This window comes from Talpa occidentalis, unplaced genomic scaffold, assembly GCF_014898055.3.
Source record: "Talpa occidentalis isolate TD23 unplaced genomic scaffold, MPIMG_talOcc4v2.1 talOcc4.13, whole genome shotgun sequence".
Classification (NCBI taxonomy): Eukaryota; Metazoa; Chordata; class Mammalia; order Eulipotyphla; family Talpidae; genus Talpa; species Talpa occidentalis.
The window spans coordinates 89,463,985-89,480,527 of NW_023601322.1; the positions used below are offsets into that span (position 1 = coordinate 89,463,985).

The 16,543-nt window shown below is 35.9% G+C and overlaps 1 long non-coding RNA gene and 1 pseudogene across 1 annotated transcript in view; one reads left to right on the top strand and one right to left on the bottom strand.

Moving 5' to 3' along the window:
* LOC119242756 (uncharacterized) overlaps positions 1-16,543 on the bottom strand; it is a 78,430-nt gene that overhangs the window by 48,440 nt on the left and 13,447 nt on the right. The window lies entirely within an intron of this gene.
* Positions 10,848-10,958, top strand: LOC119243873 (U6atac minor spliceosomal RNA; annotated as a pseudogene).

Genomic DNA, 16,543 nt, shown 5'->3' on the forward strand with positions numbered 1-16,543 from the left:
TACACTGTTGCTAGGTATGTACACAGCCATTATTAAAAGTGATCCACATCTATCTTTAAAAATAAAGTGGAGATATGATATGGCACAACAATCCCACTCTTGGGAATCTAACCAACCAACCTGAAACCATCAATCCAAAAGACTATGCGCTAGGGGCCTCCCCCGGTGGCGCAGTGGTTGAGCGCTGGGCTGCGAAGCTGCCCGCAGCCTCTGCAGCGCCGGTTCCATCCCTGGCCGCCAGGCGAGGGTCCCACATGGCACAACAGACCTCTCCTGCTGCGCCCGCTGTTCCCCTCAGTAGTGTATTTCGTCAGTCTGTCTGTTCTGTTTCCGGCTCTGGCTCTGGTGAATTCTCTTACCCACCCGTGCTTCTAACTGTACCCAGTGCTTGTATAAACAAATAAATGAATCTTAAAAAAAAAAAAAAAGACTCTGCACTATTTAACAGCATTATTATTTGAATATAAAATGGAGGACGTTATAGTAATACGGCACCAAATGTGTTCAGTTGGAAGAGGTTAAGAATAATTGTGCACTATATCAGTAATCAATTCCAATATGGGACGGACCCATTTCCAACTGGGATGGACCAACACTGACTCAGTTGTCTCTGGGTGACAGTATTAGGAATGGTTTATTTGTTAACTTTTCTCAATATACTTAATTCTTTTAACCGGTTAGAAACACATTATTTAAGTAGAACCAGGTGATTCCTTTGCAAAGAATAGCTTCTTAACCAAGTCTTGTTTCCTAGAAAATACTCAATTTCAGTACATTTAATATTTGTGGAATGAATTTTTATCATAAACATACTATAGTTTACGAATTAAATGTCCATTTTTCTATGTAGCATCCACAGTAGGACACCAGTTCTTTGGGACAAAGATTAGTGGGATGTAAGCTCTAAAAATTTTATGAGCTACTTTTGCCAGAATGTCCTAACCCTGATAGCACCACTGCAGAAACATTAGCTATGAGCTTACAAGTTGTGCTTGTCCTTTGGAATCAAGGCTTCTTAAGAGAGTTTCTCTAAGGAGTAATATATCAGATTGATTTGACAGGAATATAAGACAAGAAGACAGAACTATGTCCTCAGATTAAAGAGGGTTTATAAAGATCAACCAGATACTCAGAAGCACTGATCCAAAAAAGGCAAGGGGCTTACATCTTCATTTTTAAAGGGCCTTAACATAGTACAGAGCACCCTGGTGTATTTAAGAGTATTAGTTCTTTCAGTTCATTGAGAACATATTAAACTATCTCATGAAGATCAGCAAACACACGATGAAAACTATTACAACATAAAAGGTGATTTGATCCTGAAGTCCCGTGGCACTGTGTATTCTATGATTCACACCGTACCAAAGTCCCTAACATTTCTCAGCTTTTGACTCTGGCCTCTCCCTTCCAGTGTTTTTGTGCCTTGACTGATGTCCTAATTCTACTACTCATTTTTGTGGTTTTCCATACCACAGCAAACTATGCCAACCTCTTGGAAGTGTGAAAATAAATCAAGCGATACATTTCTAAAATCACTAGTTTCCTTTGCATAGAAATACTGCAACCAAATCCCCCAGTTCCTGCAGAGGGATTTTTTTCCCCCTACAGTTACATGTTTATCAGAGTAATATGTTTCACATTGTATTATTTATAAAATGTATATAAAATTTATTTAATTTTGAGCATAAGATGAATAAATTGTGTAACACTGTAACTGAGAAAAATGTGTCCTCAAATATAAACACAAATCACACCTCTCCTTTTCCCTTTTGGTGCTGCCTATGAGTATATAACTAATGATATGGACTTTTTTTATGTGAGAACATTCGGGTCTAATTTTTTTCCAGTTTCTCTTTTTTAATGAGATATAAAGCACACAAAACCTGAAATTTGGGAATTAAAGTGTATAATTTTTTAAGTGTATGATTCAGTGGCATTAAGTACATCAACACCAGCTCCAGAAGCGTTTCCCCACACCGAAACCCACTAAACCCACTGAACAATAACTCCCATCCCTCCCTGCCCCATTCTGTTTCTCCTCTATGAATTTGTGAGGTTAAGTGATGAAAGTGGAATCATAGCCTATTCGTCTTTGTGAGCAAAGCTGCTTTTACCTAGCATAATGCTGTAGATTGTGGCAACATTTAATTCCTTTTAAGGTTGAATAATATCCCACTATATGTCTATATCACATTTGTTTTATCCATTCATCATTTGTTTTATCATACATCAATAGACATTTGGGTGGTTTCTACCTTTGAGCTATTGTGAATGATGCTGCTATGTGCATGGTAAACATGTATCTGAGTGAGTTCGACTTCCAGTTCATTTGGATATACAAAAGTGGAATTACAGAATTGTATCAAAATTTTATGTTTAATCTTTGAAAAACCACCATAGCAGCTCCATCATTTATGTTCCCACCAACCACTTCTGTATAGAAAGCACGGTGGGAACAAAAGGGAAGAAATTCCTAACTGAGCCCAGTTTATTCATAAACCTGTGAGATATAAAATAGTTTTGGTTTAGGACACACAATATTTTTGTCCTAAAATATATTTTTGTGTCACAAAATAATCGGTAACTCAAACAGAAATTGGTATCTGGAGATGGTATTGTGGAGACGGCCACAAAATAACTTACAGATGTAATACTAGTTTGTGGATTGGAGAGCACATAAAAACTATAAATTCCTCAGAGTATTTTAGTGAGTAACTAAAGGGCACTGAGTCAATTATGAGAGGCTGAGGAAAAAATACCCATGCTGTGTAGCACAGGAAAAAAATGGTAACCCAGACTTCTGTGGAAACATGGACAAAAGGACATATAATGAACTGGGGATTTCAGTTGGAGTATTTCTATGCAGTATGTTAAAAGTAGCGATAACTTACTTGTTTCTGTTGCATATGATAAAATACAGATAGAGAGGAGGAAAGGATTAGTGTAAGTCTAAAGATTTGAAAGAAATTTAAAACATCTAGGACTTATCGGGTTGAACAAAATAGATTGTTTCTCATACTTCCATTTCCAGCAAAATTCACAAAGTAATAAGTGATATAAGGCTAAAATGATGCCAAGTGCACAGGTGAAAGACTTGCTGAGGCCTCAGAATGATTCCAGGTCATAGTTCTTAGACATAATGTCAGAGACGCAAACATCTAAAAACATTAAAGGAATTGCTCCACAGCATTTTGACTTTAAATATCAAGTTGAATATCAAGGTGAGAAAATCCTGGCTTGGAGATATTTGAGGACATAGCATTTTTTTCTATTTCAGTAAACAGTAAAAAAAAAAGTACAGATTTCTAAGTAAGGAAACCCTATAAAGACTCCACTAAAAAAACTGTTAGAAATAATAAATGAATACAATAAAGTGCCAGGCTATAAAATTGATATTCAAAAATATTTTGCATTCCTATATGTAAATAAGGATAACAAATAGAAATTGAGAAAGTATACCATTTATAAATGCATGAAAACAGAATCAAATACCTAGGGGTAATTTCAGAAATGAAAGCTCTATCCAATGAAAACTTTAACACTGTTAAAAGACACAGAAACAGATACAAAGAGATAGGAAGATATTTTATGTTCATGGGTGAGCAGAATGAGCATCTCACCAAAAGCAATACACAGATTCAATACCATTCTTAAGCTCATTCTAATTATGTTTTTCAATTAATTATAATGAAAAACACTACAATTTATATGAAAACACAAAAGGCTCCAAATATGGCAATTTTGACCAAAAGATAAAGAGAGCGAGCGAGAGAGAGAGAAAGAGAGAAAGAGGGGTGTTATGGTAGCAAATTTCAAATTATATTATAAAGCAACAATAATCAGAACAGCACAGTGTTAGAATAAAAGCAAGCACATGGAGGTCAATGGAATAGAATCTAAAGCCTTGAAATAAACCCACATAACTAGCAACTCCTAACCTGTAACAAAGGAGTCATGGCCAAGAAGCAATGGAGAAAGGGACATCTCCAACAAATGGTGTTGGCCAAACTGGACAGCCACATGCAAAAGAATGAAACTGGATCACCCTTTTGAATTCATACACAGAAATAAATTCAAAATGAAGTATAGACTTGTGTACAAGACTTTTAGCCAGGGCCTCAGTAGTGGCTGCAAGGGGTTAAGCATTGCACTATGAAGCAATCTGCAGCCTCTGCATCATGAATTCAATCCCTGGCCAGCCAGGGAGCAACCCACATGGCGCAGCAGACCTCTCCTGTCTCGCCCGCTGTTCACCTTAGCCATGTATTTCAGTCAGTCGGCCTGTTCTCTTCCCTGCTCTGTCTCTAGTGAATCCTCTCACATCCCCGCCCCCCCCACCCCCACATCTCTGGCCTGTACCCAAGCTCTTGTGTATATAAATAAATAAATCTTTAAAAAAATACTTTAAGCCATAACTATATTAAATATATATATGTGAGATGTATTCTATATCATCAGCATAAGAGATGTATTTGGGTATTAAACACCAATGGTAAGGGAAAGGAAAGCAAAAATAAACAATTAGAACTACATGAAATTTAAAAGTTTCTGCACAGCAAAGAAATTATCAGCAGAATGGATAGACAACCTAATGAACAGAAGATATTTAACCCTTATCAGTTGTATTATATGTAACGTCCAAGATATATCAAGAACACCTGCAACTCAAGAACGATATAAAAGCAACTTAAAAATGGGTAGATCTGAATAGGCACTTCTTTAAAAAGGACGTACAGATGGCCAACAGAAAAAAACGTTTATCATTTATTACAGAAACAAAAATCACAATGAGATATCATCTAACACCTGTGAAAATGCCTTATTTCAAAATGACTACTAATGAGAAGAGTAGGGTAGACTGGAGGAGGTGGTGCACTTGTACACTGTTGGTGCAAATGTAAATTGGTGCTACCATTAGTTTCCTCGTAAAACAGAATTGATACTATATGATACAGAAATCTATTCAAAGAATATTCAGTCATTTACTTGCAGAGTTATAGGTACCACAATGCCTGTAACAACATGTTTTGTTTTTAAAGATTTATTTTTTATTTATACAGTAGCTGAGGTGCAGGCCAGAGGTGTGGAAGGTGAGAGGATTCACCAGAGACAGAGTAGGGAGCAGAACAGACAGACGGACTGAAAGCACTGATGAGGGGAGCAGCGGGCATGACAGGAGAGGTCTGCCACACCATGTGGGAATCTCCCTGGCCGGCCGGGAATCGAACCTGCACTGCAGAGGTTGCGAACAGCTTCCCAGCGCTGTGCTCAACCCACTGCACCACCAGGAAGTCCCCTGTAACAACATTTTTAATAGCCAAGGTATAGAAAAAAACTACGTGTCCATTGATAGATGACTGGATAAAGAATATGTAGTATTATATAAAATGGAGTACTATTCAGTGATTAAAAAGGTGAAATGTTGCCCTTTTCAGTAAGATACAACTGAATGGGGATATTCAAAGCAAAGTAAACAGAAGGAGAAAGATCAACACTGAATGATTACACCTATAAGGAAACAAAGCAAATAAAATAGTGACTAGTGACATCACAACTAGGGTTACCACAGGTTGGAATAGACGTTGTGTAGGTGGAGGAGGCCCAATGGATGGTAGCGGTTGATTTGTTGCAAAAAAATTAATGATTTATAGATAAGTTGTATAATCTGACATTAAAAAAATTCAATTGAAAATCTACTTACAGGATGGAGTACAATGCTAAACCCCACTATATGCTGTTTATAAGAGACTCAGCTAGAAAGACAAACATCATTAAAGTTAAAGCCTGGAAAACAGTATTCCAAGCCATCAAAATATTAGAGAAGCAGGAACCACTATACTTATATCAAATAAAATAGACCTCCTGCCAAAAAGGCAGCAAGAGACAGAGAGGAACATTATGTAACGATAAAGGGATCAAGAAAACTTAACAACTAACATAGCAGAAACAAAGTATATAAAACAAGTATTAACAGACCTATAAGGTATACACTGACGGGAACACGATAACAACACTCTATTTACATCAATGGACAGATCATCCAGTTAAAAAAAAAAAATCAAAAAAGAAACAATGGTCATAAGTGACAAATTAGATGAGACAGACTGAATAGATATTTACAGAGCATTCTAACCCAAAGTAAGAGAATACATATTTTCAAGTGCTCATGGAATAGTCAAGGACAGAATATATGTTGAGACACAATTCTAAATAAATTTAAGAATGAAAAAATCAAGCATCTTTTTGGATCTTATTGGCATGAAACTAGAAGTCAACCAAAAAAAGAAAGAAAGAAAACACACAAATTTGTGGAGAATAAACAACATGCTACTGGACAATAAAGAATCTAATGAGGTCTATGAGTAAATCAAAGGCTAAATAAAAAAACTGGAGATGAATTAAAATAAAGACATCATTTATCAGAACTTCTGGGATACACTGGATAAATAAATAAAAGGGAAGCTTATGACAATACAGGCCTACTTCAGGAAATAAGTTTCACACAAAAAGTCTATGCTTACACCCAAAGAACTAGACAAAGAAAAAAGTCAGTCGAAGGAGTATGAAAAATCTGAGCATAAATTAACAAAATAAAGGTTAAAAAAACCTCAAAGACACATGAAACCAAAAATTGGTACTTAGAAAAAAATTAACAAAACATGTAAACCTATAACTAGCCCCATAAAGAAGATAAACAAATGAAATGACAAGAGAAAGAATTCCAACAGATAATACAGAAATACAAAAGATCAACAGAGAGTATTATCAACACTTACATGGCCAATTTGGACAATACAGATGAAATGGAGAGATTTATTAAAACATGCAACAGTCCAAGAAAGAAATGGAAAACAGAAAATATGAATCACTGAAACAGCATTCGAAAGCCTCCTAAGAAACACAAGCCTAGCATCACATGTCTCCACTGGAGAATTCTACCAAACTTTCAAAGGAGAATGTCTATCCATCTCAAGCTCTTCTCACCACCACCCACCACCCTGGCAAATAATTTGAAAAGCAGGGAAAACTTCCACACCCACTGCATGAAGCCAATTCCATGAACCTTGATTTGAACCCAAAAAAAGGGCATCACAAAAAAGAAAACTACAGGTATTATCTCTCTAATGAACACAGATGAAAAAATCCTCAACAAAAACTTGCAAACCATATTCAACAATACATTAAAGACCATACACAATAGGGGTCTCCCTGGTGGTGCACAGGGTTAAACACAGCACTGTGAAACTATCTGCAGTCCCTGCAGCATGAGTTCGACCCCCCGCTGGCCACAGAGATACCCACATGGTGCAGCAGATCTCTCCTATCTCACCCACTGCTCCCCTCAGCAGTGTATTTCAGTCAGTCTGCCTGTTCTGTTCCCCACTCTGTCTCTGGTGAATCCTCTCACCCACCTCAACTATGGCCTGTACCCCAGTTCTTGTATGCATAAATGAATCTTTTTAAAAAAGACTCATACACAATGATTAAATGGTACATATTCCAGGGATGTGAGGATGGTTCAGTATACACGTATTGGGCAACATGATAAACCTCATCAACAAAAGGACAAAAATCATATTACTTCATTAGATATAAAAAACATTTGACAGTATCCAAAATCCTTTGATTAAAAACTCAACAAAATGCATATGGAAGGAATGTACCTTAATGTAATAAAGGCAATAGATGACAAATACATGGGCAACATCATACTCAGTACTGATGAAATGAAAACTTTGCCTCTGATTGGAACAAGATAAATTTGTACCTTTAACCACTTTTATTTAATATAGTTGGAAGTCACAGCAACAGCCACTAGACAAGACCATAAAAGGTATCCTAACTGCAAAAGAAGCAAGAAACTTCCCACTATTTGCAGATAACAAAATCTACATTAAAAAGTCCCAAGGATACCACTAAAAAGTATTTGTTCATTAGAAACAATAAATATAGCAAGGTGGCAGGCTGCAAAATTAAAACACAAAAGTCAGTTGTGTTTCTGTAGTAAAATTCCTAGCAGAAAGAGAAATCAAGGAAACAATCCCATTGACAAACTGTTGAAAGAGAAGACAGAGGTGGAAAGGTTATCTATGAGCCTAGATTAGCATCATTAAAAAGGCTATTTTAGAAAAAGCCAGTATACAAATTCAATGCAACCCCTATCAAAATCCCAATAGCATTCTTCACAGAAATAGGATTAAAAATCTTGAAATTTGTTTGGAACTCCAAAAGATCCCAAGAGCATAAATGACCCCAGAGAAAAAAAGGAATCATGTCCCCAAGCTCAGCCTATACTACACAGTCATTGTAATAAAATCAGCATGTTACTGCAACAAAACCAGGCACACAGGTCAATGGAATACAACTGACAACCTAGAAATAAGTCTACACATATATGGACAACTGATTTATGACAAAGTAGACAAGAGTACACAATGGAGAAAATAAAGTCTCTTCAATAAATGATTCTGTGAAAACTGAACAGCCACATACAAGGAAGCAAGAATCTTACCACTATTTACAGATAACAAAATCTATATTAAAAAGTCCCAAGGTCTCCACTAGTCCCAAGGACTCCACTAAGTTAACTGGACCACTATCACAACCATAAACAAAAATGGATTAAAATGAAGAACTGGATATAAATATGAAATCATAAAGTACATAAAAGAAAAGCAGGGCTATGTCCTTGAGATTGCCCTGAGAAATATGTTTGGGGACTCAACTCCAATGGCCAAGGAAACAAAAGTAAAAATAAACAAACGGGACTGTAACAAATGCAAAAGCTTCAGCCCAGCAGAAGAAACTATTATCAAAAGGCATCCTTCTTAATAGGAGTACTTATTTGCACATCATACATCTGACAAAGGATTAATATCCAAAATATATGAAGAGCTTATAAAACTCAACAAAGAAACAAATTCATTTTTAAAAGGCCAGAAATAAAGAGTGGTGCAAAATATATACAATAAAATGACTTCAATTAAAAAATAAAACAAGTTTAAAAGCGTAAAAATAAATAAAAAGGCCAGAGGATATGAATGATCACCTCATGAAAGATATACAGATGACCAACAGGTCATGATAAGAAGTTCTTAATTTCTTATTATTAGAGAAATGCAAATCAAACAATGAGATATCACCTAACATTGGTAGGAATAGCTATTAGTCAAAAGAAAAAACAAGGAGTATTATAGAGGATACACAGAATAAAATAGAATTCCATATTACTTAGTTATCCCACTTTAAGGTATTCACCCAAGAAATTAAAAAAAAAAAAGCACGTGAACTGTAACTGTAACATTATTTACAATAGTCAAGAACTTGAGACAACACAGATGAGTGGATAAAGATAAGGTATACATGCACAAAGGAATACTACTTGGTCATTAAAAGATGAAATCTTATCATTTGCAACTACATGCATGAACCTAGAGAGTGTTACGCATAGTCAGATTAATCAAACCAAGAAAGAAATATTTTAATATTTCACTTACATATAGTATATACAGAAACAGAGCAAATGGACAAAATAAAACTAAACTTTTAGACTGTAAAACCAATTAGTGGTTACCAGATATGGAAAGGGGATGTGGAGGTAAATTGTGTAAAAGAAGACAACTGTATGTTGAAAAACAGAAAAGGACTTTCTAGTGGTGAACTTAAAGTAGTATGTATAAATGTTGATTTTTAATGATGCACACCTGAAACTTACATACTATTATAATGCAGTGTTACTTTAATTTTAAGAAGCTGAATTATTATGTCACATCAAATAAGGTCAATGAGATAATTACATGGGAAAGTGCTCTGTAATGTTTAAGTGCTATAATGATTTCAGTTAATTAATTCAGTTAATTAATTTCATAAATTCACTCATAGTTAAAGATCAAATAGCACTGGAAGTTTTAACTGAGAAGTAGGAAATTAATCATGTAAATGGATTGATTTTCATATATAATGTTTTCAGATATTTCCTTGAGTAAGCCCATTCATAATATGAATGTATTTTATTTCATTCTAAACAGTTAAATTTTAATACCTCAAATTTCACACCCACATGTAAGATACAATCAATTCTTCCACATTGAGTGTATCTTATAAATATGTAAGCTCACAGCAATACTTTAAATGTAATATAGATTTTACATATTCAAACCTAAGTGAATCATAGAACCTGAAACATGAAGTTTTGCAGAAAAAGTTTTAGATAAAAAATAATTGTATCACTGAAAGAATTATATGCATCCATTACAATCCACTAAGTGATCGCCTCATTAAAAATTCATCCAGTTAAAACAAATTTTACATCATAAATTGACCAGGCAATATTTATAGTCATTAAAAATTATCTGCAAAAGTTTTACTGAATTTTATGTTTACTAATGTAGTTGCAGAAACATGTGCACAGATGATTATACGCAGCAGCCTGAGCACGACATTCCCAAGTTTCTTTCCTTTTCAATAATAGTTTTTGTCATTCTTGTTGTAGTAATTTTCACTAAAATAAATCTAATATTAGTCAATCCTTTAAGGTATTTAAGACTTTTACAGGTCCTTTTACTACTGGGAATATAGTTAGAACCGACAGAAATCAGTGACTTAAACCTCATGGTGGTCAGGATACTGCTCAGTGAAAATGAAAAATAGGACTGACTTCAAATTTGTTATGAAAATGAATTTTCTAAGATACATTTTGGATAGATTAGCTATTAAATAACTTATCCAAAATTTTTTTTCTAAAATTGCCATTTGAGACCTTATATTCATTTTTATTAATAGCATCATCAAAACCACCTTTTATATGGAAGTATTCAAAATATTGCAATTAAATCTTGAAACTATGAGTGTGGGATGAAAGGTTACCACTCCTCTTGACAAGGATGGGAGAGGCTTCAGTCACAACATGTATACAGCTAAGGCATTGCCACCTACTTAGCAAACAACTTTGATGCTCAAAATGGAGTTTAAGACTACAATGCTATTTTCAAAATGTTTATAATTTTAAAAAGCATTAATTTTAGATTAAATATCTTTTTATTTAAATAATTAACATTTCCTACATTCTTCCCATTTCTACATTTTACATACACTTATATGAAAATATATAGTCAAAGGATTACAGAGGTAGTTTTGGTATCACACTGATAAACCTTATTAAACTTCTCAAAAATTGGAAATATATTTTAATATAAATTTTGTAATAAATTCTAAGTCAAAAACCATCAATTCCTATCAACTGTAATTTTTATCATTAATGCATTCCTAAGCGTCTCAGTATCGCTGTTAATTGTTAGTGATGTCAGACTTGCCTGTTTCCCTAGCTCTCATTAAAAGATAAAGAATATACAGAAAAAAAAAAGATTTAACAGCTAACAACATGAGGAAGAGGAGAATTCAATGATTACTGATTTATAGCAGACTGTAGAAAGGCTAATTAGAAGATAAAAACATGTAATTCCATTTCAAATAGAATATATTCAGATCCTTCTTCCACACAGCCACCACCACTACCCCTCCAAGGTTAAGACTGGCTTTACACAGGGATTAGGAAGAGTTGCCCATGTTTATTTTGTCCCAGAATGACAAAAGGCATGGTGTACTGATCAAGGCTTAAAGCCAAGCTCCATTAGGCATGTAAAGCAAAACAGGTTCTATATTGTACACAAGGCAGATGCTGCTTCCTTGTTTTAATGAAGCTCTGCTGCCCAATAAATGAACTCCTGTGCCTTTGACGGGTGAGTTTCAGTAAAAACAAGACAAAAACCAAGCTTGCAAAGTTTAATAAAAGGGCTTTTGCCAAAGGCTTTTATACTATTTTAAAAAACTCCAAAATTTCCCCAACCCCTATGATTCCATGTGTCTCATAGACAAAATTTAAATATAATAAATAATAATTTAAATATCATAAAGATTTTTTTGAGTCAAGTTAACAAACTGAAGAGCCAACAGACTACTTCAAATAAAATTTAAATACTAAAAAAGAGCACTCAAGTTAAAATCCAGTCAGTAACAGAAGTCAAAGTCCAATAAAAAATACCCTGGATCCATGAAACCATGGGCTGTGAGGTCTGCAGCCTGGCTCTGAACGTAGGCAGAGGAGCTCACCAGGGGATGAGAAGTGAGAACAGACAGATCTGAACCATACTGTTTTCCTCAGAGGTTTTCCTGATATAGGGGTAATGGAAGTTGAACACATTCCCCCTCTGGAAACAAAGGGGAAAATGATTGAATTCTCTCTCTACTTTGTAAGTCTAGTAAAGATTTATAGACCTGGATTCATCCAAACTCACACTCTCCTCCCAGATTAAGGATTAATAACCAGCCTACCTACATCTTTGCTCCTAAACTGACATTTCGTCCTGCTTCTATGCATGAACTGGTGTTGATATTCAAGAAACCCTAACCTATTTTTATACTAAGTACAAAATTCCTTTTCACCTTTGAGTTGCCATCTTGGTTTTCTCCTATGTGTAAAAGAAATTATCCATCAATTTGCTCGCACACAATCACTGTGAGTTCTTTCTCCAGAGTCTCTAGAATCCATTCTAATCAGGTATTGTTCACGCCATTCCATTGTTTTAGTCTGTAGCATTTAAGAGAGTGGTTATCTTCTCTTAAATACAATGTGAGAAGGACAGGATTCTATTTGCGAACTTTAAGTAGATTTTCATGGCTTGGTTTATGGTGAACAAGGTTCTGCTAGCTGCTGTGTGGAGAATTCTGGAAGGGAATCCTCTTAGTTTTTTTGCTGGACTCAGCTGGGAGATCTGATCTCTCCCTCCATTCACTCACCCTTTCACAGCCTCAATCTCTACTCTTCATTACAGAGGCAAATGCCCAGGCTCTAATTAAGTCTCTCCACTTGTATATGTTACAGACATCAAAAATTCAGTAGTCCCAAGGCAGAACTTCGGAAAAACACTCTTCATAATTTATGGCAATTACATCTTTCTAGTTCTTGAGGAAACACACTTGACAATCACCTCTGACTCTTCACACCCTTGTTACATCTAGATCAGCTGCAAATGCTGATGATTCTACTCTCACTCACAGCAGGAATTTAGAAAACCTAAATAAGGGACCCAGAAAAAGACTAATTGTAATAAAGTAAAAATCAAAATCAACAAGCAACTATAAGCCAGAGACACACAATGGGGGGGGGGGTAAGATCAAAACCGGGGGTAGAAATTGTATGGGGACTATAACCAAGATGAAAATACATACATTGTGCAAAAATGAAAAATGATGTAAAAAATGTATAAAATAAAAAAATCCTTAATAAAAAAAATGCTTTTTGGATCTGAATTCTTATTACCGCTCACCGAGTAATAGGAATAGCCTATTCAGGAATAGCCACGTCAGTTAAGTTCATTGCTTTGACTCTTACTTCATTCAATATTCTCCAGCCAGGGACCATGCAGCCACAGGGATTGTGTTAAATACACATTAGGAATTTCACTCCCCCGATTAAAAGCCCCAATAAACAGGAAAGAGCCACCTCTTCAATGTGGTCTTAAATCATCTAGAATCTCTTAACATAGGTAACTGTATTTCCCACTCCTTCTATACCTTGTCACAATTTTATCCAGTACCTCCTTCACAGTTAGACCACTGTAGTCAAGACTACAGTATCAGGGGTTTTATTCCCTCTTTCTCTATGTATTTGTCTTTATAGCCCCTCTTTCTCATCTATGTATCTACTTTCCTACTGATTTTGTTGCTCCCTTTTAAAAAGCAAGTTTCCTAAGGTCAAGGATCCTTGTTTTCATATCCATTATGTAGCTGGAACATCTCAATGGAGTATAATCAGTGGAATATAATCATTGATAAATTTATATTGATTAAATGAAGGAATGACAGAAATTATCAATAGAGCGAAGATCACAAAGTTTCCCCCCATGTTCCTTGGCTGCAGGTCACACACGGTAGCATGGGTGGTGGCTTTAGTGATTATAAGATGAAATTTGTACCTCAAAAGTGGCTCAGTAACCCCTTTAGTAACAATCCTGGCTAGCCTGGGCCCATGACAGGGAAAGCAGGTGGGCAAGCCACAGCTTTGGGGGTTTGGCCTGGTTTACATTTCTACATCTGGCTCTTAAACCTGCTTACAACTGTGTAAGCTGCATGTATATTCTGCTGTTGTTAATGGTAAATTGTACATGTCAACTTGACTAAGCCATGTTACCCAGTTTTTAGTTTTTTTTCCTAATTAAATACCAAGCTAAATAGTTGCTGTGAGGTTTTTTTTTCTTAGCTATCATTAACATCTAAATTAGCAGACTTTGAGTAAAACACATTATCTTCCATAATATGGGTGGGTCTCATCCAATCAGCCTAAGCCTTAACAGCAAAGCCTGAGGCTCCTTATGGACAAAGGAGTTTTGTGTTCTTTCTGCCAAGAGCTGTAATAGCAGCTCTTCTTGTGTCTCCAGCTTGCTGGCCTGTACTGTAGACTTCAAACTTTCCAGGAAGTCCCCATAATAAATATCTGTGAATATCTGTGTGTTTGTGTGTGTAGAATATATGTTCTATTAGTCTGTTTCTATGGAGAATTGTAACTCATACAATGCTCCTTTACTTAACATCTGTTAGTGTGGGTTTTAGTAGCTTACATGTAAAATGGCTTGGCTGATACAGAAACTAGGACAGAGAAGCACCAGGGATGTGAACCACAGAGGATTTAGTAGGAGGAATTTAGTGATAGGGCAATTCGGTCTAGTCTGACCTCAAATGCCATGAAATCACATGTATAATTTGAGAGCAAGAGAGGGGAAAAAGGGAATTTTATAGGTTAAGTGCCATGAAGTGGCAAAACACTTTAAATGTCATTAGTCACCCCTAGTTATAAAAAGCCTATTAGAGGCAAGGCCTGGCTAGGGAACCAGGTGTCTGCTGTCCACGTGTCCTGAAGACTTGGAGGACACTGCTGGAGAACAATGTTCATACAACGGCTCTCAATTTAAACAAGAGAATGACAAACTTGGGTGCCTAGATATTTGCCTCATGTCATTAGTGTGCTTACAAGGCTATCAGAATACAGTCTTCATTCTCCTACCTGGAACACTAAGTCAGAAATTAGCATCAGTTGAATATACACCCTCTATAATTTTTTTAAAGATTTATTTATTTATGCATACAAGAATTGGGGTACAGGCCAGAGGTGTGGGGGGATGAGAGGATTCACCAGAGACAGAGTGGGGAACAGAACAGGCAGACTGATTGAAATATACTGCTGAGGGAAACAGTGGGCGAGGCAGGAGAGGTCTGCTGCACCATGTGGGTATCTCCCTGGCTGGCCGGGGATCAAACTCATGTTGCAGTGGCTGCAGACAGTTTCATAGGTTGTGTCTTAACCCCTTGCACCACCAGGGAGGCCCCCACCCCCTGTAATTTTAATAAAGAGGGTAGAGATTTAGAAAGGCTAGAACACCATAAATTACAATGGCAACACAGGGAAGTATTCATAAATCCAAAGAAACATGATTAATGAGATTTTCATGTCAATTTCATCTTTGCTTACTCTATAGTGATGGTCCTTCAGCCTCAGTAGTCATTCTGACTATCTCCTCAATGTGTTAGGTTTTAATGAGTTAAATTCACCTCCATTACCTCTCATTTACCCAGAGCTGTAACAAATTTGTGATGTTAGCATCAAAAACACGCTAATTACAAGTCCAAATTTAAAATTTAATATAAAAGTAATGATACATAAAAATAAATTAAAAATTTGTACTTTATATAGGCTTAAAATTAGGGAAAAAACAACTACCAACTGTTTTTTTGAATGATAACACTGAATTGAATGATATGTATCAGTATGGGACCAGATGATTTCACAAGTGAGTTCTATCAAAACTTCAAAGAGGATCCAGTGCCTATCCTACAAAAACTCTTTAAAAAAACTGAAATAGAAGGAATACTACCAAATACATTTTACAAAGCCAACATTACACTAATACCAAAATCAAAAACAACACACGAAAAGAAAACTACAGGTCAGTCCTCCCTAGTGAACACAAATGCAAATAAAATCTTAGCAAACCAAATCTAACAATCCACCAAAAGGATGCAGTACAAGTTTGATCCCCGGCCAGGGAGCTGACCCACATGGCGCAGCAGACCTCTCCTGTCCCTCCCGCTGCTCCCCTCAGCAGTCTATTTCAGTCAGTCTGGCTGTTCTGTTCCCACTGTCTCTGGTAAATCCATTCACCCCCGCCCCCGCACCTCTGGCCTGTACCTCAGTTCTTGCATGCATAAATAAATCTTTTTTAAAAAGTAAACAACAGAAAAATTTAATATTTCATTTGCAGGAACAAATCAAACAAATCAAACAAAAAAAGACATCAGGGACATCTATAAAACTTTCCATCTGTAAGCAGCAGAATACATATTCATCTCAGGTACATGGAACATTCTCAAATATAGATCATATGATAGGCTGTCATACAAGTCTCAGCAAAATTTAAGACTAAAATAAGTATCTTTTCTGAACATGCTGGTACAAAACAAAAAAAAATTAGGAGAGCTGGACAATCTAGAA